This window comes from Arachis ipaensis, chromosome B9, assembly GCF_059453495.1.
Source record: "Arachis ipaensis isolate K30076 ecotype BB chromosome B9, ASM5945349v1, whole genome shotgun sequence".
NCBI lineage: Eukaryota > Viridiplantae > Streptophyta > Magnoliopsida > Fabales > Fabaceae > Arachis > Arachis ipaensis.
In genome coordinates, this window is record NC_142444.1 from 104,457,490 (window position 1) to 104,482,149 (window position 24,660).

Genomic DNA, 24,660 nt, shown 5'->3' on the forward strand with positions numbered 1-24,660 from the left:
CACCTTTGAATTTGAGATTTACTTGACTTACACCAAGTTCAATCCTTAGGTTATTGTGGTTAGCATTTCCATTTCTGTTTTGTTTCCCGTGATATGCGTTGACATGGTTAGTTCAAGGAATTGTTTGTCAGATCTCTATGTCATGCAAATTTTAGTCCACTTAACCATATATGACCCTACCTTGACCCTAACCCCATTGCAGCCTTATGGAAAGTCCTCATGATGATTGTATGCATGCATTGAATGATTGTTGGTTGTTAGATAAAGAACAAATCTTGGAAATCATGATTAGGGAAGAATTGAGTAAATCAACCCCTAAACACTTGAGTGATTAGAGCGGATACACATCTGGTGAGGGTTCGATTGCTCAATTACATGGTTTTACTATGATCATTCTTCTTCATGCAAGTTTGTAAATCTTTTTGATAATTCAATGCAATTGTGGGTTTGGTTTGGTTTGAATTGATTCCTATTGTTCTAGCCCTTATGCCTACACATGTTCTCTTGGAAGTTGAGTTATTTTGACCAAGTGATTGCATTCATATAGATAGTTACATTTAGATAGGATACATTTAGGTAGTTCAAATTGAATAAATGTTAATACCCTTTGCTTCTTTCTTGATTTTAGCATGAGGACATGCTTAGTTTAAGTGTGGGGAGGTTTGATAAACCCAAATTTTGTGGTTTATCTTGTGCTTATTTTAGGGGATTTTATCACCTCTTCCCACATTTATTCAATGAAATAGTATGGTTTTGTAATTCTCCCTTAATTTGTGCTTAAGTGTAAAAACATGCTTTTTAGGCCCATTAAATTGGTGAATTTAATTCACTTTAATTCCAGTCGATGCCTTGATGTGTTGTTGAGTGATTTCAGGTTTATAAGGCAAGTATTGGATGGAAGAAGTGAAGAGAAAAGCATGCAAAGTGGAGAATGCATGAGGAAACAAGGATTGGGAGTATATAATGGACGCGCACGCACCGCAGATGCGTGCACGTGGAAGTGAAGTTGCATGGCGACGCGTACGCGTACATGGCGTGTACGCATGGATAAGAAATAGCCAAGCGACGCGTACACGTCAAACACGCGTACGCGTCGATGTTCGCACGTGGCCCACTTAAAGTGAAATCGCTGGGGGTGATTTCTGAGCTGCCCAAGCCTAATTCCAACTCGTTTCTGAGGGTATTTGATGCAGAATTGAAGATTGAGCAAATGGGGGAGCACTTAGTTAGTCATAATGAGCCTTTAGTTAGTTTTCTAGAGAGAGAAACTCCCTCTTCTCTCTAGAATTAGGTTTAGGATTATGTTAATTTCTCTTGGATCTAGATTTGATTACTTGATTTCATCTTGTTTCTTTTGCAATTCCTTGTTCTAATACTTCAATTCTTCTTGGTTCTCTTGTTAATTTTACTTTTATGCTTCTTTCATGTTTATGAATGCTCATGTTGGATTTGGTTTACATTTAATGGAATTTGATGTTTGATGTTCTTTTATTGTTAATTTGAGTTGTGAATTTTAATTTCCTTGCAATTGGTAGTTAGTAGATTTATATTTCTCGCACTTTTACCATGCTTTCCTTTTATGCCTTCCAAGTATTTGACAAAATGCTTGGTTGGATGTTAGAGTAGATTTTGAGCATTCTAGGCTTGGAAAGAATGATTAGGTAATCTTGAGTCATGAATACCCAATTCATGTTGGTGATCTAGAGTTGTTAGTTAATATGACTTCCATTGACTTTAATCTCTTGCTAATTCCATTAGTAAGTTGATTGGGATTTTTGGATTTAGATTAACTAGTCTTGTTTGACTTTCTCTCATGGAAGATAACTTACACCTTCTTCCAACATTGGAGACGACGAAATAGGATAAATTTTTGTTAATTATTGTTATTAGTGACTAGGATAGAAAGCCTATATTCTCAATCCTTGCCATGAATGTCTCTCTTTATTAGTTGCTTTCTTTAATTGTTCTCTTTACTTTTCTTGTCATTTATATTCCTTGCCCTTTTTATCAATCAAACCCCTTGTTCTTCATAGCCAAAATTGACCACTTCATTGCAATTCCTTGTGAACGACCCGAGGTTTAAATACTTCGGTTAATTTTTATTGGGGTTTGTACACGTGACAAAACCAATATTTTTGTATGTGAGAATTCTTTGTTGGTTTAGAACTATACTTGCAACGAGAATTTATTTGTGAAATTCTAAACCGTACAAGAAACCGAGCATCATGTATCTGAGGCTCCTGACGGGAGGGGGTAGTAGTAGCAATAGGTGGCGGTCTCCCTTTGGTCGAAGCAGTCGTGCTGGATGACGACCCAACGAGAGAGTATGGATCTGCATGCAAGTCAAGGGGGTGACCGGTAGAAAGCCTAGGCCTCCCCTTTCGCCCACGGCCACGGTCACGGATGATGATAAGTCATCTTAGGCTAGTTTGACAAGCCTTTTTCATTAGTTTTTATTTGGTTTTCATGCATTTTTAGGCAATAAGTAAGTGTTTGAGTGATAATTTTATGCTTGTCTTGATTCAATTAAACATTGGTAATTTTATGCATTTTCATTAAATTTCTTGCAAGATTTAGTTGATAATATGAATGATGCAAGTTTTGATGATTATGCCAAGGCTTTGATGTATCTGTTTGGTTGATAATAGGTGAAAAGATGAAGGAAACAAAGCAGAAAGCATAAAAATAAGCTCAAAAGAAGAATTCTGGACACATTTTGAAGTTTGAGCACGCTTGGAGCCTTAGGCCACGCTTTTAAAAGCATGGCCCATAATTCAAATAGGAGGGCATTCTTGGCGCGAAGACCCCACGACGCGCATGCGTAAAAGACGCTTACGCATCGTGCAAGCTCCTCTGAAGACTCACACATAGGCGTGCATGACGCGTACGCGTGGATATGATCAGCGCTCATTTCCAAAGAGAGCACTACGTTGGCTTAAAGAACATTTTCGGGCATTTTCAAAATTGGAATTGGAGTTTTACGACCGACGCGCACGCGTGCATGAGGCGCACGCGTCGGTGGGATATACCTGAAGAAGGATGCGCAAGCGTGGGTTGAGCGGCAGTGTGGTTGTAGTATGTTTGAAGACCCATGCGTACGCATAGGTGACGCGTACGCGTGGAGAGCGCTCAATTGAAGAAGGCTACGCTCACTAAGTGAACGCTGCAAGGGATGCGTACGCGTGGGTGACGCGTACGCGTCGATGGGCGAAAATGCAAAAGCACGTGCAAGCGTGAAGAAGGCACACGCGTGGGTGCCCGAACGCTCCGTTATCTAAATGAACGCTACACTCTCCTGGAAGATGCAACTCTGGCTCAATTAATTCCAATTCAAGCCCATTGAAGCCCCAAAGCAACCAGAGTCCAATTGACATAACTCAAAAACACAAGGATAATCTAGAATAGGAATTTGGCATTCAATTGTAATTTATCTTCAATTTAAATTTCATTTAGTAGTTTAGGAAGCCTATATAAAGGCATGAGTTTCACTTTAGAAAAAAGAGGCGCACAGTTGATTAGAGACTCCAGAGAGCTTAGCATAGTTGATTCTCTTGTATTTTTCTGCACTACTCACTTTGGCTTATGAAATTTTAGTTTCTGATAATTCTCTTCTGCAAGTTTATTTTCTACAACTTTACATTTGAGTTTGCTGTGATTTGAATTTACCTTTCATGCAATTTAATTCTTCTGCAATTTAATTGTTCTGAGTCTGATCTATTGCTTTCTTTAATTTCCCAGCAACTTATTCCCTTTACATTTGCTGTAATTTACTTTTCTTGTCATTTAAGCTTCTGCAGTTTACACTTTGTAATTTACAATTCTTGCAATTTACATTCAGTTGCTCCAATTTTCACTCGATTCATCACTGTCTGCTTGACTAAACTGATCACCCACTAAAGTTGCTTGATCCATCAATCCCTGTGGGATCGACCTCACTCCTGTGAGTTATTACAACTTGATGCAACCCGGTACACTTGCAGGTGAGTTTGTGTGGAAATCTAATTTTCACCCATCAACGGCCACGGCTACGACCATGACCGTGATCTCCGTCTCTACCAACCATATCCTGTACACATTAAAATAAGCAAGTTATTATCCATAACATAACCGATACAAGATATATGAATTAACAAATTAACAAATGAACAAATTTATTAGAAATATGCAATTAAAGTAAATTAACAAATTTGCAAACAAAGAATTTACAACTAAAACCTCAATCCGAGAATTCTGAACTTCCATCATCATCAATGTAAGCATCATTGCCATCATAGATCTCAATGTCATCATCCTCCTGATTATTTACATTAGGAACCTGGAGGTCAGCTACTTGAAGTTGTATCATATCAACATCTCCTGACGTTAGATGCTAATGATGGTGGAAAGTCAGTTTCTGAAATGATCCTAGCATGTGAAGGCTCATCATTCCGATACACCTCAGTTTCAGATTCATTTTGTGCCTCCTCCATTATTTTTCGTGGTTTACATGTAACCACAACCTTCCAATTAGACTTACAGCCTTGTGGATATGGCATGTAATACACTTGTCTGGCTTTTTGTGCAAGGATGAATGGATCGTAACCACCATATCTCCTAGTGGGTAATACTTTAATTATTTTGTAGTCTTTGTGTCTACGCGTTCCCTGAGGCCTGGTAGGGTCATACCACTCACAGTAAAACAAGGTAACTCTCAAACTAACAAGACTTGGATACTCAACAATCAAAATCTCTCTATGAGTGTTCTACCAGTCAGATGTATCATTCCCTCCATCACCTTTAACATATATGCCTGTATTATCTGTCTTCTTTCCACATGCATGCTCAGGAGTGTGAAATCTATACTCGTTGACCTTGAACATACCAACAATCGTGGCCCTAGTTTTTGAACCGAATGCTAAACTCAATAAACGAGGACAAGTTATGCCATTACTGGGATTTTTTACCTGATTTTGTCAAACAAAATATAGTATTTAGAAAAACAATATTTACTTTGACATATGTAGAAAAATAATATTTAGAAAAATGTAATAACTTACATGCTCATGGAACCATGATGGAAAGTTGGATAAAGGATTATTGCTCCCATGGATCTGCTCGTATTGACTTCTAAATGTATCGACTTCAGGACAATTCAACAAGATATGTAAGTGAGCGGCTTTCATTTCCATACTAGTTAACCATCTCTCTTTGTTGGCTCCCCCAGGAACACCCGGTTGATAAAAAATAGAAAGGGTAGGCTCAGATGAACTTTCACCACCATCATCATTCCGATTCGGCCTTTGTTCTCTTAGACATTACATGTGGCTCGAAGTAATAAGAACAATAACTTGATGTCTCTCTAGCCAGGTATGCTTGACAAATTGAACCCTCTACTCTAGCCCGATTCTTCACTGATCTCTTATACGTGCCTATTTCACACTCAAATGGATACATCCATAGCGCGGAATTTATAACCACAAACTAACCGGCAAGTGCACCGGGTCGTACCAAGTAATACCTCAGGTGAGTGAGGGTCGATCTCACGAGGATTGATAGATCAAGCAACAATGGTTGATTAATTTACTTAGTTAGACAAGCAGAAATTAGTGTTTGAGAGTTCAAAAGCATTAAACATTAAATTCAGAATATCAGAAGACAGGCAAGTAAATAAGTTGGAAGAACAATATGGAGAAGACAGTTAAGGCTTTAGAGTTATCTATTTTCCGGATTAACTTTTCTTATTAATTTATTTTAATCATGCAAGATTTAATTCATGGCAAACTATATGTGACTAGACCCTAATTCCTTAGACCTTTCTTGTCTCCTTTAACTTTCATCAACCGCCAATTCCTTGGTCAATTAATTCTAATTAGGGGGTGAAGTTTAATTCTAGTTATTATGCCACAAAAATCCTAATTATCTAAATATAAGAGGATTATATGTCACGTATCCCGTTAAGTCCAGATAATTAGAATTTAGGAGAATTTGTTTTCAAGCTGTTATTCAAGTAAAGAGCTTTTCCAAGTTATACAAGAACTCAATTAGAAAGAGGGTCATACTTCCGTTCCACCCAAATTCATAAGATAAAGAACGAAAACAATTCTTAAATTATAAATCAGTACATGAATTAAAATACAAAAACAATAGAATCAATTCATACAAATAGATAGAGCTCCTAACCTTAACAGTGGAGGTTTAGTTACTCATGGTTCAGAGAGAAAAACTAGGATTCTCTTAAACTGTGAATTGTGAATAATTGTGAATTGGAATGGAATTATTCCCAGAAGAGAAGTTTCTTTTCTCTTTTATATCTAATCCTAAATTAATTTAAAATCTATTTTCTAAAACTAATATAATATATTTTCCTATTTATTAAAAATTAAAGTTTAAATCAGAATTAATTATAGTAATCAGCATTTTCTGCATTTTCTGCACGTGGCGCGTGTCACGCGTACGCGTCAGTCACGCGTACGCCTCGATGGTCTTCTTCGCGTGTCACACGTACGTGTCAGGTACGCGCACGCATCACTGTGCAAATCTCCAAATCACGCGCACGTGTCAGGTACGCGCACGCATCGCTCCTCACTGGTCATCTCCTTTAATTCTTGTGCTCCTTCTGTTTGTGCAAGCTTCCTCTCCATCCTCTCAGCCATTCCTACCCTATATAACCTTCTTCTCTTTTTCTGCAGAAACTCCGTCAAATCCAACCAAATGCTACCTAAAATAAACAGAATTACACACGACTCAAAGTAGCATTCATAGTGGTTAAAAGATATTTAATTCTTGATTAAACTCAACAAATTAAATGCAAATTCACTAGGAAAAGGTTGGAAAGATGCTCACGCATTAATCCACCTATACTGTGCTGGTCCACAAACTCCTCATATGCCAAGTGAATTGGTAGATGCTCCATTACATCGAAAAAGGCAGGTGGAAAAATTCTTTCTATCTTGCACAAAATAACAGGAATATTAGCTTCCATTTGTACAAGATCGCTAACCCCAAGAGTAGATGAACAAAGGTCCCTAAAATATTGACTTATTTCGGTCAACGGTTTCCACACGTGGTCTGACAACTCTTTGAACGCTAACGGAAGCAAACACTCCATAAATACATGACAATCATAAGTTTTCATTCCAAACAATTTTTCTCCCTTGACATTGACACACCTTTGTAAATTTAAAACATATACATCTGGCATTTTCAACTCTTGTACCCATTTACAAACATTTTTTCATTGTTGGAGTGTTAAGACATAGTTGCCCTTAGGCTTTTCCCAATGACCTTCGCGTACCTGCACCAAATTCAAATCTAGTCGCTTACAAAGTACAGCCATGTCTAACCTTGCCTTTTTCATTGTCTTTTGTTCTTTCAGTATCCATAACGGTATTCATTATGTTATCAAAAACATTCTTCTCAACATGCATTAGATCCAAACAATGACGAACCAAATGAACTTTCCAATATGGGGGATCCCAAAATAACTCCTTTTGGTCCAATTGTGTTCCACCCCATATTCGCTCAATCTCACTTGTCCTCCTGTGTCAACTATTTTAGGATAGTGTAACTCTTTCCAAAACCTGTTCGCCACTAAGCCTAATAGGAGGTTCTTCATCCTCCTCAACATTCTTCTTAAAACCAACTTTATTACGCCTATAAGGATGACCTTCAGGTAAATATCTCCTATGACAGTCAAACCACGAATTCTTTCCGCCATAATCTAACCAAAAGAACTTGGTATCCTCCATGCATACTGGACATGCTAATCTTCCCCCCGCACTCCAACCAGACAATATTCCATAAGCAGGAAAATCATTAATTGTCCACATTAATGCAGCCTTTAACTGAAAATTCCTCTTGCTATGAATATCGTATGTTAAGACGCCTTCATCCCATAACTCTTTAAGTTCATCTATCAATGGTTTAAGATAAACATCAATTTTTGCTTTGGGATTTTCTTTTCTGGGTATGATGCATGTTAGGAACAAAAAAGGGTCTTCTATACACATATGAGGTGGAAGGTTATAAGGGGTAACTACAATAGGCCAACAAGAGTACGGTGTGCTAAAATGAACATTAGGAGAAAACCCATCAGAACAAAGTCTAAGTCTAACATTACGCGGTTCGCTTACAAAATGAGGATGCTTGGTGTCAAAATGTTTCCATGCTTCACCATGGGAAGGATGTGTCATCACGTCGTCGTTTCTGCAATTTTGATGATGCCATAACATATGAGGGGCATTACTCATTGATGCATATAATCTTTGTAGCCTTGGAATCAATGGCAAATAATGCATTCTTTTATATAGCACCTCTTTATTTTTTCCCTTCCCAGGCTTAAATCTCTGCTCCCCAAAAAATTTACATTGTCTAAGATCTTTGTCCTCTTTGTAATATATCATACAACCATTGACACAACAATCTATCTTAGCCTCCCTAAACCCAAGCTGGGAAATAATTTTCTTAGCTTCATAGTAATTAGCATGAATTTCATTTGGAGGTGTTTGCATTTCTCTAAACAAAGTTGTCCACTGGTCAAAAGATCCTTGGGATTGGTTTCCCTCTGATTTTATACTCAGCATCCTGCTAGCAAGTGACAATCATGAATGGATACAATTTTCCCACAAGGGTTTACTAACTGAATCTAAGAGGTCATAAAATCTCTTAGCATCTCTATTTGGTTCCTCCACTGTTGGTTGCATGTACATGTGACACTCAGGTTGCAAAGCATCAACAACCATCTCATGATAACGATCAAAATTTTCTTCCCATGTAACACCACCTAATGCAGATCTACTTTCAATATCTTCATCTATCCTAATTTGATTCTCTGTGGGTATCTCTTCCCCATTCTCTGTCTAAACCCAATAATTAGGTTTAAACCCATCAGTATATAGATCAATCTTAATGTCGATCAACTGTTTAAATGTCCCACATTGACATCTAGCACATGGACACCTAACTAAACCTCCTCTGAGAAATTCATCAGTTATAGTACACACATCCACAAATTCATTTACCCCTTTAATAAAACTGGGTTTAAGACCCCGCCTCTGATCATACGTTCTATCATCCATCAAACTTCGGTTCTGTTTTTCTATTATTAATGAATTTAATTTCCTACATATCAAAGGGATAATATTGACTTTTTAATTTTTTTTCCAACGAGAAACCACAACAAATAAAAGTCTTATTATGAATATAATTTATACTTTCACCATGAATGGTGTACACAAACAAGCATATATAAATAAGTATAGATAAGCATGCATAATAATTTAACAAAGACAATAAAGATGAATATAAATTAAAACTCAATAGTTTAACAGAGATAATAAATAAATAAAAAAAGTAGAAGGTTAAACCTTGAATAGATTTTCTGGAAGTCTTAAGCTCTACCAATACTTGTGATAGTGTAAATGGAATTTGTTGCTCAATCTCTTCTACAACTCCTTTCTGTTATGAATTCTGTCAGTTTTGTAGAAGAAACCATTGGTGTTGGAATAGGATTTTCCTGCAACATATTCGTTTTAGTTAATAAGTATACAACATATTTTTCCTGTGTAAGTAAGTTCAGTATACCTGTAATCAAAATGTAATCCGCAAAGGCTAATAGAAAAATGATCGAGTCAGTTGTTCTTCTTATGAATAGAAATGGATCTGATTTAGTATTCTTAAAATAAAAAATATGTAAAGTAGAAGAAAAATTTAAGAACCAAGTCCTGGGAGCCTACTGTATGAACCTTGTGGTTTGCTCCATGTATACATACCTTTTCATGCAACTCACCATTTTAAAAGGTATTGTCAAAATTAAATTGACATGATTTTCACCCTCTATTAAGAGAAATTGTAATCACTATTCGAATTTAGGCCGAGTAAGAACTGGGAAAGTTTCATATTTTAGCAATTATTTGTGTGTGCATACTGCATACAATACAAGACATGGGCATAACTTTCATAATGTTAAATATCATTCCACACTTCTGCAACTTGTTGGATATATATTTGTGGCCCTTCCAACTCAACAAACTCCAAATGACGGTTGGGAATTTGAGTTGCTTAATTGACAAGTTAGTTAGTTAGTTACTGGATAAAGCTGAGTTAGTTATACCAACCAATTGTCACTTGCACTAAGTGTATCTACATTAGCTATTTGTAATCATGTAAAAACTTTATTCATTGATTTAATACAATCAGAAGCTCATTTAATTGTATTATATCAATGAATAAAGTTCATCTAATACAATCATGTACATTTAGTGATACAATCTTTTATTTTTAATTATTAATGTCGAAAACCAATCACTATACGAGGAGTTGGAAAGTTTGAGCTTTTCATAGTACCTTAAAGGAATGGCTTATGTTGTTTTGGTTACTAAGGACATTCACTTTTTGAATCCTTATAGATGCTGAGTTTTCTTTATAATAAGTCGAGTAAATGCATCAATCAATTAATTAATTATTTTCTTTATTATATAATATGATAGTATATTGATCCCCACTCCCTCCAATAACCAAAGCAAGAAGCACGAAGCACCACTGGTGCATGAAATTGTGATTCACACTTTTCACAACTCCGCACAACTAACCAGCAAGTACACTGGGTCGTCCAAGTAATACCTTACGTGAATAAGGTCGATCCCACGGAGTTTTTCGGCTTGAAGCAAGCTATGGTCATCTTGTAAATCTCAGTCAGGCGGATTCAAATAGTTATGAGGTTTTGATAATTAAAAGATAAATAAAACATAAAATAGGATAGAGATACTTATGTGATTCATTGGTGGGAATTTCAGATAAGCGTTTGGAGATGCTTTGTTGCTTCTGAACCTCTGCTTTCCTATTGTCTTCTTCCAACTAAGCGTGCTCCTTTCCATGGCAAGCTGTAAGATCCTCTCGGATGAAAAATACCAGGTATGATCTCTGCACGGCTAATCAACTGTCGGATTTCTCATCTCGGATGAAAAATACCAAGTACAGCTACCGCACGGCTAATCATCTGTCGGTTCTCGCTAGCGTCAGAATAGGACCCTTGTCCTTTTGCACACTTTCACTGCGCCCAACATTCGCATGTTTGAAGCTCGTCACAGTCATCCCTTCCCAGATCCTACTCGAAATACCACAGACAAGGTTTAGACTTTCCGGATCTCAAGAATGGCTGCCAATTGGTTCTAGCCTCTACCACGAAGATACTAATCTCACGGACTCGGTCCGTGTATTAGATATCCAAGAGAATATACTCCGGCTGTCGTCCAATGACTACGTTGAACATCTTGTAGACCGCTTTGTGGTTGTCAGGCACGCGGATCTTGGCTAAGCGAGTAACAAAGATTGGGTGATTCTCACGGGTCACCCCTTTATTCTGACTTAACTGAATTAAGTACGAGAGTATATCTTGGAGAAGAAGTAGGCGTGAATTGAAAGAGACACAATAGTACTTGCATTATTTCATGAAGAACAGCAGAGCTCCACACCTTAATCTATAAGGTGTAGAAACTCCACCGTAGAAAATACATAAGTGAAAATAGTCTAGGCATGGCCGTGTGGCTAGCCTCCAAGTCCAAGTCTCCGATCTAAAAATGATCAAAAGATGATGAATACAATAGTAAAAAGTGCTATTTATACTAAACTAGCTACTAGGGATTACAGAAAATAAGTAACTAAGTGCAGATAGTGCAGAAATCCACTTCTGGGGCCTAGTTAGTGTGTGCTTGGGCTGAGCATTGAGCTTTACACGTGCATAGGCCATTCTTGGAGTTAAACGCCAGCTTGGGTGCCAGTTTGGGAGTTTTACGCCAGTTTTAGTGCCAGTTCTGGCGTTTTACGCCAGAAATCTCAGGTGGGCGTTTGGACGCCAGTTTGGGCCATCAAATCTCGGGCAAAGTATGGACTATTATATATTGCTGGAAAGCCCAAGATGTCTACTTTCCAACGATACTAAGAGCCTGCCAATTGGGCTTCTGTAGCTCCAGAAAATCCACATCGAGTGTAAGATGGTCAGAATCCAACAGCATCTGCAGCCCTTTTTCAGCCTCTGAATAAGATTTTTGCTCAGGTCCCTCAATTCAGCCAGAAAATATCTGAAATCACAGAAAAATACACAAACTCATAGTAAAGTCCAGAAATGTGATTTTTGCATAAAAACTAATAAAAATATAATAAAAAGTAACTAAAACATACTAAAAACTATGTAAAAACAATGCCAAAAAGGGTATAAATTATCCGCTCATCACAACACCAAACATAAATTGTTGTTTGTCCCCAAGCAAGTAAAAAAAAATAAGATAAAAAGAAGAGAAAATACAATAAATTCCAAACTTATCAATGAACTTAGTTCCAATTAGATGAGCGGGGCTAGTAGCCTTTTTGCTTCTAAACAGTTTTGGCATCTCACTTTATCCTTTGAAGTTCAGAATGATTGGCTTCCATAGGAACTCAGAATTCAGATAGTGTTATTGATTCTCCTAGTTAAGTATGTTGATTCTTGAACACAACTACTTTATGAGTCTTGGCCGTGACCCTAAGCATTTTGTTTTCCAGTATTACCACCGGATATATAAATGCCACAGACACATAACTAGGTGAACCTTTTCAGATTGTGACTCAGCTTTGCTAGAGTCCCCAGTTAGAGGTGTCCAAAGCTCTTAAGCACACTCTTTTTGCTTTGGACCACGACTTTAACCGCTCAGTCTCAAGCTTTTCACTTGACACCTTCACGCCACAAGCATATGGTTAGGGACAACTTGATTTAGCCGCTTAGGCCAGGATTTTATTCCTTTGGGCCCTCCTATCCGTTAATGCTCAAAGCCTTGGATCCTTTTTACCCTTGTCTTTTGGTTTAAAGGGTTACTGGCTTTTTTTGCTTGCTTTTTCTTTTCCTTTCTTTTTTTCTTTATTTTTTGCCATTTTTTTCGCAAGCTTTATTTTTCACTTCTTTTTCTTGCTTCAAGAATCAATTTTATAATTTTTCAGATTATCAATAACATTTCTCCTTTTTCATTATTCTTTCAAGAGCCAACAATTTTAACATTCATAAATAACAATATCAAAAATATGAACTGTTCAAGCATTCATTCAGAAAACAGAAAGTATTGCCACCACATCAAAATAATTAAACTATTTTCAAGATAGAATTCAAAATTCATGTGCTTCTTTGTTCTTTTGCAATTAAAAATATTTTTCATTTAAGAAAGGTGAAGGATTCATAGGACATTCATAGCTTTAAGACATAGACACGAAACACTAATGATCATGTAATAAAGACACAAACATAGACAAAACATAAAGCATAAAATTTGAAAAAACAGAAAAATAAGGACAAGGAAATTAAAGAACGGGTCCACCTTAGTGATGGCAGGTAGTTCTTCCTCTTGAAGGTCTTATGGAGTGCTTGAGCTCCTATATGTCTCTTCCTTGCCTTTGTTGCTCCTCTCTGATTTCATTGAGGATAATGGAGTGCTCTTGGTGCTCCATCCTTAGTTGCCCCATGTTGGAACTCAATTCTCCTAAAGAGGTGTTGATTTGCTCCTAATAATTGTGTGGAGGAAAATGCATCCCTTAAGGTATCTCAGGGATTTCTTGATGAGGAATCTCCTCATGCTCTTGTTGAGGTCTATGAGTGGGCTCTCTTGTTTGCTCTATCCTCTTTTTAGTGATGGGTTTATCTCCTTCAATGAGGATATCTCCCTCTATGACAATTCCAGCTGAATTGCATAAGTTACAGATGAGATGAGGGAAGGCCGACCTTGCCAAAGTAGAGGGCTTGTCCGCCACCTTGTAGAGTTCTAGAGGTATGATCTCATGAACTTCTACTTTCTCTCCAATCATGATACTATGGATCATGATAGCCCGGTCTATTGTAACTTCAGACCGGTTGCTAGTAGGAATGATAGAGCGTTAGATGAACTCCAACCATCCCCTAGCCATGGGTTTGAGGTCAAGCCTTCTTAGTTGAACTAGATTGCCTCTTGAGTCTCTCTTCCATTGAGCTCCTTCCACACAAATGTCCCTAAGGACTTGGTCCAACCTTTGATCAAAGTTGACCCTTCTAGTGAAAGGATGAGGATCTCCTCTCATCATTGGCAAGTTAAATGCCAACCTCATATTTTCCGGACTGAAATCTAAGTAATTCTTCCAAACCATTGTGAGCCAATTCTTTGGGTTTGGGTTCATACTTTGATCATGGTTCTTAGTGATCCATGCATTGGCATAGAACTCTTGAACCATTAAGATTTCGACTTGCTGGATTTGGTTGGTGAGAGCTTTCTAACCTCTTCTTTGAATCTCACATCGGATCTCCGGATATTCACTCTTTTTGAGCATGAAGGGGACTTCGAGAATCATCCTTTTCTTGGCCACAACTTCATAGAAGTGGTCTTAATGGACTTTTGAGATGAATCTCTCCATCTCCTATGACTTGGAGGTGGAAGCAATTTCCTTCCCTTTCCTATTTCTAGAGGTTTCTCCGGCCTTAGGTGCCATTAATGGTTATGGAAAAACAAAAAAGCAGAGCTTTTTCCATATCAAACTTAAAAGGTTTGCTCATTCTCGAGCAAAAGAAGAAAGAAAGGAGTAGAAGAAGAAGAAATGGAGGAGATTGAGGGGAGGGGTGAATTCGGCCAAGGGGGAAAGAATTGTTTGTGATGTGTGAAAGTGAAGGCAGTGAGGAGGGGTATTTATAGGGTAGGAGAGAGAAGGAATCCGTGTGAGAATGGGTGGGTTTGGGAGGGAAATGGTTTGAATTTGAATGGTGAGGTAGGTGGGGTTTATGATGGATGGATGTGAGTGGTGAATAGGATATGGGGAAGAGGGTAGGATTTGATAGGTGAATGGTGTTTGGGGAAGAGGTACTGATGTGATTGGTCAAGGGTATTTGGGGAAGAGTGTTATGGAAAGGTGTGAAGAGGAGAGAAGAAAAGGTGGGATAGGTAGGGATCCTGTGGGGTACGGTCCACAGATCCTGAGGTGTCAAGGAATTCTGCTCCCTACACCATTCTGGCGTTCAAACGCCCTCTGTATACCAATTCTGGCGTTAAACACCAGCTTTGCTATCTTTCCTGGCGTTAAACGCCAGTCTGCTGCCCCTTTCTGGCGTTTAATGCTAGCCAGACACCCTTTTCTGGCGTTAAATGCCAGACACCCTTTTCTGGCATTAAATGCCAGACACCCTTTTCTGGCATTAAACGCCCAGAGTGCTGTCTGTTCTAGCGTTTAACACCCAGAATGCTGCCAGAATGGGCGTTAAACGCCCATTCTACTATCCTTACTGGTGTTTAAACGCCAGTAAGCCTGTCCTCTAGGGTGTGCTATTTTTGATGCTGTTTTTAATTTTGCTTTAATTCTGCTGCTGTTTTTATGACTTCACATGATCATCAACCTAAAGAAAACGTAAAATGACAATGGAATATAAATAAATATAATTAAATAATATTGGTTGCCTCCCAATAAGCGCTTCTTTAATGTCAATAGCTTGACAGTGAGCTCTTAGAGAGCTTCACAAAGACTCAGAGCTTGATGGTGGCCTCCAAACACCAAACTTAGAAGTTGAGTGTGGGGACTCTGTTTTACTCTGTATTGAGAGAAGCTTTTCATGCTTCCTCTCCATGGTTACAGAAGAAGACCCTTGAGCCTTAAACACAAGGTAGTCCTCATTCAGTTGCAGGACTAACTCTCTTTTGTCTATATCAAGCACAGCTCTTGCTGTGGCTAGGAAGGATCTTCCAAGGATGATGGATTCATCTTCATCCTTTCCAGTGTCTAGGATTATGAAATCAGCAGGGATGTAAAAGCCTTCAGCCTTCACTAAGACATCCTCTACAAGTCCATAAGCCTGTTTCATTGATTTGTCTGCCATCTCTAGTGAGATTCTTGCAACTTGTATCTCAAAGATCCCTAGTTTCTCCATTACAGAGAGTGGCATGAGGTTTATACCTGATCCCAGGTCACACAGAGCCTTCTTAAAGGTCATGGTGGCTATGATACAGGGTATTAAGAACTTTTCGGGATCCGGTTTATTCTGAGGTAATTTCAGTTGAACTAAAGCATTCAGTTCATTGATGAGCAATGGAGGTTCATCCTCCCAAGTCTCATTACCAATTAACCTGGCATTCGGCTTCATGATTGCTCCTAGATACTGAGCTATTTGCTCAACAATATCTTCATCTTCTTCAGAGGAAGAATACTCATCAGAGCTCATGAATGGCAACAGTAAGTTCAGTGGAATCTCTATGGTCTCTCTATGAGCCTCAGATTCCTTTGGTTCCTCAATAGGGAACTTCTTAGTGGCCAGTGGACGTCCAGTGAGGTCTTCCTCACTGAAAATCACTGCCTTTGGACTCTTTCTAGGTTCGGCCATGTCGGGTATATTGATGGCCTATTTTGGATTCTCTTCTGTATTGCTTGGGAAAGTACTAGGAGGAGTTTCAGTCACTCTTTTACTCAGTTGACCCACTTGTGCCTCCAAATTTCTGATGGAGGACCTTGTTTTAGTCATAAAACCGAGAGTGGTCTTAGATAGATCAGAAACTATGGTTGCTAAGTCAGAAAGGCTCTGCTTAGAATTCTCTGTCTGTTGCTCAGAAGATGATGGAAAAGGCTTACTATTGCCAAATCTATTTCTCCCACCATTATTATTGAAGCCTTGATTAGGCTTCTGTTGATCCTTCAATGAGAAATTTGGGTGATTTCTCCATGAAGAATTATAAGTGTTTCCATAGGATTCACCCATGTAATTCACCTCTTCCATTGCAGGATTCTCAGGGTCATAAGCTTCTCCTTCAAAGGAGGCTTCTTTAGTACTGCTGGATGCAGCTTGCATTCCAGTCAGATTCTAAAAAATCATATTGACTTGCTGAGTCAATATTTTATTCTGAGCCAATATGGCATTCAGAGTATCAATCTCAAGAACTCCTTTCTTCTGAGTCATCCCATTATTCATAGGATTTCTTTCAGAGGTATACATGAACTGGTTATTTGCAACCATTTCAATGAGTTCCTGGGCTTCTGCAGACATCTTCTTCAGATGAAGAGATCCACCAGCAGAGTGGTCCAATGACCTCTTGGACGATTCAGACAGACCATCATAGAATATACATAGGATGCTCCATTATGAAAGCATATCAGAAGGACACCTTCTGATCAATTGCTTGTATCTTTCCCAAGCTTCATAGAGGGAGTCACCTTCCCTCTGTCTGAAGGTTTAGACTTCTACTCTAAGCTTGCTCAACTTTTGAGGTGGAAATAATTTGGCCACGAAAGCATTGACTAACTTTTCCTAAGAGTTTAGGCTTTCTTTAGGTTGTGAGTTCAACCATATCCTAGCTCTGTCTCTTACAGCAAAAGGGAAAAGCATAAGTCTGTAGACCTTAGGATTAACCCCATTGGTCTTAACAGTGTCACAGATTTGCAAGAATTCAGCTAAGAACTGATGAGGATCTTCCAATGGAAGCCCATGAAACTTGCAATTCTGCTGCATTAGAGAAACTAATTGAGGCTTAAGCTCAAATTTGTTTGCTCCAATTGCAGGAATTGAGATGCTTCTTTCATAGAAGTCAGAAGTTGGTGCAGTAAAGTCATCAAGTACCTTCCTTGCATCTCCACCATTGTTGTTATTTTCGGCTGCCATTACTTCTTCTTTTTCGAAAATTTCTGTTAGGTCCTCTCCAGAGTGTTGTGCTTTAGCTTCTCTTAGCTTCCTCTTTAGAGTCCTTTCAGGTTCAGGATAAGCTTCAACAAGAATATTCTTATCCTTGTTCCTGCTCATATGAAAAAGAAGAGAACAGAGAAGAAGAGGAATCCTCTATGTCATAGTATAGAGATTCCTTTATGTGAGTAGAAGAATAGAAGAATGATGTAGAGATAGAATGAAAAGAATTCGAACACAAAGAGTGGGAGATGGTTCGAATTATAAGAAGAAGAGAAGTGTTAGTAATTAAATAAAATAAATAGAAAGAGATGAGAGAGGGAAGAAATTCGAATATTAATTTAAAAGAAAAGAAAAATATTTTTGTTTTTATTTTAGTTATTGGTTAGAATTCGAAAATTAAGAGAAATAAAATAAAATTAGAATTTAAAACAATTAGTTAATTAAAAAGAATTTTGAAAAAAATGGTTAGTGATTTTCGAAATTAATGAGAGAAAGAAGTAGTTAGGTGGTTTTGAAAAAGATAAAAAATAGTAAACTTTTTTTAAAATCAAACAAAAAGTCAAGTAGTTAATTGAAAAAGATTTGAAAATAATTTTTTAAAAGATAAGAAGTTAGAAAAAGATTTTGAAATTAAATTTTGAAAAAGATATGATTGAAATCTATTTTGAAAAAGATTTGAAAAGGAAATTAAAAAGATTTAATTTTTAAAATTAAAGTTGATTACTTGACTAACAAGAAACTAAAAGATATGATTCTAGAATTTAAAGATTGATCCTTTCTTAATAGGCAAGTAACAACTTGACATTTTTGAATCTAAACATTAATTGTTAGTAATAATTTCGAAAATTTGAAATAAAATTAACGAAAAGAATTTGAAAATCAATTTTAAAATTTTTTAAAATATTAGGAATAAAAATGAAAAAGATTTGATTTTTGAAAAAGATTTGACAAGATAAAATTTTTAAATTGAAATTTTGACTTGACTAACAAGAAACAACTAAATTTTAAAAATTTTTTGACTAAGTCAACCCAGAATTTCAAAATTTATGAAGACAATAAGGGAAAGATATTATTTTTTATTTTTGAATTTTTAATGAGGAGAGAGAAAAATAACAAAATAACACAAAACATAAAAATTTAAGATCAAACAAAAAAATGCATGAGTAAGGGTCGATCCCACGGAGATTGTCGGCTTGAAGCAAGCTATGGTCATCTTGTAAATCTCAGTCAGGCGGATTCAAATGGTTATGAGGTTTTGATAATTAAAAGATAAATAAAACATAAAATAGGATAGAGATACTTATGTGATTCATTGGTGCGAATTTCAGATAAGCATTTGGAGATGCTTTGTTGCTTCTGAACCTCTGCTTTCCTATTGTCTTCTTCCAACCAAGCGTGCTCCTTTCCATGGCAAGCTGTAAGATCCTCTTGGATGAAAAATACCAGGTACGATCTCAGCACGGCTAATCAACTCTCGAATTTCTCGTCTCGGATGAAAAATACCAAGTACAGCTACCGCACGGCTAATCATCTATCGGTTCCCGCTAGCATCGGAATAGGACCCTTGTCCTTTTGCACACTATCATTTCGCCCAACATTCGCAAGTTTGAAGCTCGTCACAGTCATCCCTTCCCAGATCCTACTCAGAATACCACAGACAAGGTTTAGAATTTTTGGATCTCAGGAATGGCAGCCAAATGGTTCTAGCCTCTACCACGAAGATACTAATCTCACAGACTCGGTCCATGTATTAGATATCCAAGAGAATATACTCCGGTTGTCGTCCAATGACTACGTTGAACATCATATAGACCGCTTTGTGGTTGTCAGGCACGCGGATCTTAGCTAAACAAGTAACGAAGATTGGGTGATTGTCACGGGTCATCCCTTCATTCTGACTTAACTAAATTAAGTACGAAAGTATATCTTGGAGAAGAAGTAGGCGTGAATTGAAAGAGAAACAATAGTACTTGCATTAATTCATGAAGAACAGCAGAGCTCCACACCTTAATCTATGAGGTGTAGAAACTCCACCGTAGAAAATACATAAGTGAAAATAGTCCAGGCATGGCCATGTGGCCAGCCTCCAAGTCCAAGTCTTCGATCTAAAAATGATCGAAAGATGATGAATACAATAGTAAAAAGTGCTATTTATACTAAACTAGCTACTAGGGATTACATAAAATAAGTAACTAAGTGCAGATAGTGTAGAAATCCACTTCCGGAGCCCACTTGGTGTGTGCTTGGGCTGAGCATTGAGCTTTACACGTGCATAGGCCATTCTTGGAGTTAAACGCCAGCTTGGGTGCCAATTTGGGCATTTTACGCCAGTTTTAGTGCCAGTTCTGGCGTTTTACGCCAAAAATCTTAGGTGGGCGTTTGGACGCCAGTTTGGGCCATCAAATATCGGGCAAAGTATGGACTATTATATATTTCTGAAAAGCCCAAGATGTATACTTTCCAACGCAATTGAGAGCGTCCCAATTGGGTTTCTGTAGCTGCAGAAAATCCACTTTGAGTGCAGGAGGGTCAGAATCCAATAGCATCTGCAGTCCTTTTTCAACCTCTGAATCAGATTTTGCTCAGGTCCCTCAATTTCAGCCAAAAAATACCTAAAATCACAAAAAAACACACAAACTCATAGTAAAGTCCATAAATAGGATTTTTGCATAAAAACTAATAAAAATATAATAAAACGTAACTAAAACATACTAAAAACTATGTAAAAACAATGTCAAAAAGGGTATAAATTATCCGCTCATCAACCATGTGACAATCTCATTGGAAGAAAAAAAAGAAAAAAGAAAGAGGGCCAATGTTCTATTTACAGAAAAAAGAAAGAGGGCCATTTTTTGAGTGAATTGCCTTGTGTACTGTTTAGGCCGTTTAGTTGGCATTATAAACAAAAGTCTTGTGTGAAAAATGAAGAAGAGAATTTGTGGCTATATATCCTAGATTACTTATAAGAACCAAGTATGCTCATTGTTTCATGGCATTGGGACAAATTGAAATTGTCTCTGTTTATCTTTTGTCATGGGATTTGTCTTCTTTTAAACTTGCTTGAGCTTCCATTCAAATCGGTTTACCTAAACCAAGATTGCATGTACTTGGTTATAGGTACTTGAAGTATTTGACAAAGAAGTACTTGAAGAAACACAATGTGCATGATTGGCTCAGGGTGATTGCTTCTAACAAAGATAGGAATGTCTATGAACTGAGGTACTTCAACATTGCTGAGAATGAAGGAGAGGAAGAAGATTAAATGTCTACATTGGTTGCATTTAAACAATTTTGATTATCTAAGTGTTGTGCCATTGTTATTGAATTTGGAATAGTTAAATACAAATTTGCAAGCATTATCTATTCACAAATCAAGAATAACTTTTCCCAACGATCTGAAATTGCTCCTACATGTAAATTTGGTTATACTTAAACACAATTCATCTTTTGTGTGTCTCTTTAATTTTCATAATTTTCTTGACAAGGAAATAAGTCCAATTTTCTAATTTTCAAAGGTAGAAAAGGTAGTAGAAAAAGATTATAGTTAAAAAAAGTCCCTTTCCATTTTTCCTTTTTCTTTTTCACTCGAAGATAGATCAAATAACATTGCTTGGTGTCCAATTAATGCAATAAATAAGAAGGATGAAAGACAGAACACATGAACTACTCCAGAAATTAGACATGTGACATTAACAAACATACAAAACAAGAGCTAGTAGTCTTAATTAGTCAATCATGCCATGCACCTTCCCGGGCCGAATGAATATAATAATATATATTAATTGCTGCTACAATGAAAATATTTCACTCTAGTATAGGGGGCTGCTAGTAGGCATGACCTATACATATAGAAATTTCAACTAATTAAACTTGAAAACTTAAAGGGAGAGAAATCAACCTGAAAGTAGTAGCTAGCAAGAGGCTTTTATATTCTGTACTTTTCTGCTCTGTCGAAAGTTGTAGTGTAATGTACTGTGTGACAAAATAAGCTTTCATCAGAGATTGTGTAGCTATATATTTAAAAATAATGCATTCATAAACTATGGTGTAGAACGATTACAAAACCCTAATTCAATTATTTTAAAGTAAAAGTGAATCACTCTTCAATTAAGATCATAGAACATACATTTCATGAACTAGTTTACTAACTTGGTGGCTACAAAGATCTAAATTCCTCTGACTAAATGAAAGTTATGGTTGCAACTTAGGTGCTGTGGAAAAGGACAGAGAAGTACCACAGGAGTGGACCTTGGGTGGGACTTGGATTCAGTGGAGCACCCTTTTGGAGAGGCACTCAACTCGTTACTCAAAACATGGTCAACACCACAAGTGAGGTCGACTATTTATACACTCTTGATGAGCGGATATTTTATACGCTTTTTGGGGTTAATTTCATATAGTTTTGAGTATGTTCTAGTTAGTTTTTAGTCTATTTTTATTAGTTTTTAGGAAAAATTCATATTTCTGGACTTTACTATGAGTTGTGTGTTTTTCTGTAATTTCAGGTATTTTTCTGGCTGAAATTGAAGGAGCTGAGCAAAAATCTGATTCAGGCTGAAAAAGGACTGCTGATGTTGTTGGATTCTGACCTCCCTGCACTCAAAGTGGATTTTCTGGAGCTACAGAACTCGAAATGGCGTGCTTCCAATTGCGTTGGAAAGTAGACATCCAGGGATTTCCAGCAATATATAATAGTCTATATTTTGCACGAGAATAGATGACGTGAACGCCAGTCCTCTGCCCAATTCTGGCGTCCAGCGCCAGAAAAGGATCAAAAACTGGAGTTGAACGCCCAAACTGGCACAAAAACTGGCGTTCAACTCCACAAATGGCCTCTGTACGTGAATTGCTTAACTCTCAGCCCCAGCACACACCAAGTGGGCCCCAGCACACAGAAGTGGGCCCCAGCACACAGAAGTGGGCCCCAGAAGTGAATTTCTGCATCATCCATCATAGTTTATCCAATATTTGTAAACCTAGGCTACTAGTTTAGTATTTAAACAACTTTTAGAGACTTATTTTGCATCTCATGACATTTTCAGATCTAAACTTTGTATTCTCTGACGGCATGAGTCTCTAAACCCCATTGTTGGGGGTGAGGAGCTCTGCTGTGTTTCGATGAATTAATGCAAGTATTTCTGTTTTCTATTCAAACACGCTTGTTCCTATCTAAGATGTTCATTCGCGCTTAACTGTGATGAAGGTGATGATCAGTGACATTCATCACCTTCCTCAAACCATGAACGTGTGCCTGACAACCACCTCCGTTCTATATCCGATTGAATGAGTATCTCTGAGATCTCTTAATCAGAATCTCCGTGGTATAAGCTAGAACTGATGGCGGCATTCATGAGAATCCGGAAAGTCTAAACCTTGTCTGTGGTATTCCGAGTAGGATTCAAGGATTGAATGACTGTGACGAGCTTCAAACTCCTGAAGGCTGGGCGTTAGTGACAGATGCAAAAGGATAATAAATCCTATTCCAACCGGATCGAGAACCAACCGGTGATTAGCCGTGCTGTGACAGAGCGCGTGAGCGTAGTTTTCACTGGACGGATGGAAGGTAGCCATTGACAACGGTAATCCACCAACACACAGCTTGCCATAGGGGGACGTGCGTGTGTGAATCAGAAGACAGAGGAAAGCAGAGATTCAGAAGACAAAGCATCTCCAATACTCCAACATATTCTCCATTACTGCACAACAAGTAATCTTTAATTTATGCTCTCTTGGTTATTCACAATTCAACTGATAAACATAATTGACTTCCTGACTAAGATTTACAAGATAATCATAGATTGCTTCAAACCAACAATCTCCATGGGATTCGACCCTTACTCACGTGAGGTATTACTTGGACGACCCAGTGCACTTGCTGGTTAGTGGTACGCGTTGTGAAAAGTGTGATTCACAATTCGTGCACCAAGTTTTTGGCGCCGTTGCCGGGGATTGTTCGTGTTTGAACAACTGACGGATTATTTTGTTGCTTAGATTAGGAAAAATTTCTTTTGTTTGTTTAGAGTCTCTTATTATTGTCGTGTTAAAATTTTAGAATCCTTATTTTCTTCTTAAAAATATTTTTCAAAAATAATTTCTCTATTAGATCCTGTGCCAAACTTTAAGTTTGGTGTTCTCTTGATTGATTTTCCTTAAAATTTTCGAAAATTTTGTTTTGGTTTTCTAAAAATTTTAAGTTTGGTGTTCTTTCTTCGTGTTCTTGAGTTTTCCTTGTGACTTGATCTTAAAATTTTTAAGTTTGGTGTTCCTTGGTGTTTTCCCTCCAAAATTTTCGAAAAAAGGGAGCATTAGATCTAAAAATTTTAAATCTTGTGCTATCTTATTGTTTTTCTCTTCCCTCTTAAAAATAATAAAAAAAATATATATCTTTTCTCTCTATTTTAAAAAAAAATTATTTAAATAAATAAAATAAAATAAATAAAAAGGTAAATCACTCCAAGTTATATCCCTTTATCCATCATGGACATAAGTGGAGATGAACAGTCCAGGAGGACTCTGGGGTCATATTCTAACCCCTCTACCGCTTCATATGGGTGTAGCATATGCATACCCTCCATTGGAGTTAGTAGCTTTGAGTTGAATCCTCAGCTCATTATCATGGTGCAGCAAAGTTGCCAGTATTCCGGTCTTCCACAGGAAGAACCTACAGAGTTTCTGGCACAATTTCTACAAATTGCTGACACAGTACATGATAAGGAAATAGATTAGGATGTTTACAGACTATTACTGTTTCCATTTGCTGTAAAAGATCAAGCTAAGAGGTGGTTAAATAACCAACCTAAGGCCAGCATAAGAACATGGAAACAGCTGACAGAAAAATTCCTGAATCAGTATTTTCCTCCAAAAAGGATGACACAGCTAAGGCTGGACATCCAAGGCTTTAAACAAGGAGATAATGAATCTCTTTATGATGCCTGGGAGAGATACAGAGAGATGCTACGAAAATGCCCCTCTGAAATGTTTTTAGAGTGGGTTCAGTTAGACATCTTCTCCTATGGGCTTGCAGAAGGAGCTCAGATGTC

General features: G+C 37.5%; 1 non-coding gene and 1 pseudogene across 1 annotated transcript; one reads left to right on the top strand and one right to left on the bottom strand.

Moving 5' to 3' along the window:
• Nucleotides 1–7,213: 7,213 nt before the first annotated feature.
• LOC148545741 (uncharacterized) lies at nt 7,214–9,769 on the bottom strand (annotated as a pseudogene).
• Nucleotides 9,770–17,086: 7,317 nt separating this feature from the next.
• On the top strand, nt 17,087–17,194 carry LOC148545742 (small nucleolar RNA R71). Its single transcript, XR_015901435.1, has one exon. It is a non-coding gene; the product is annotated as a small nucleolar RNA R71 (small nucleolar RNA).
• Nucleotides 17,195–24,660: the final 7,466 nt, after the last annotated feature.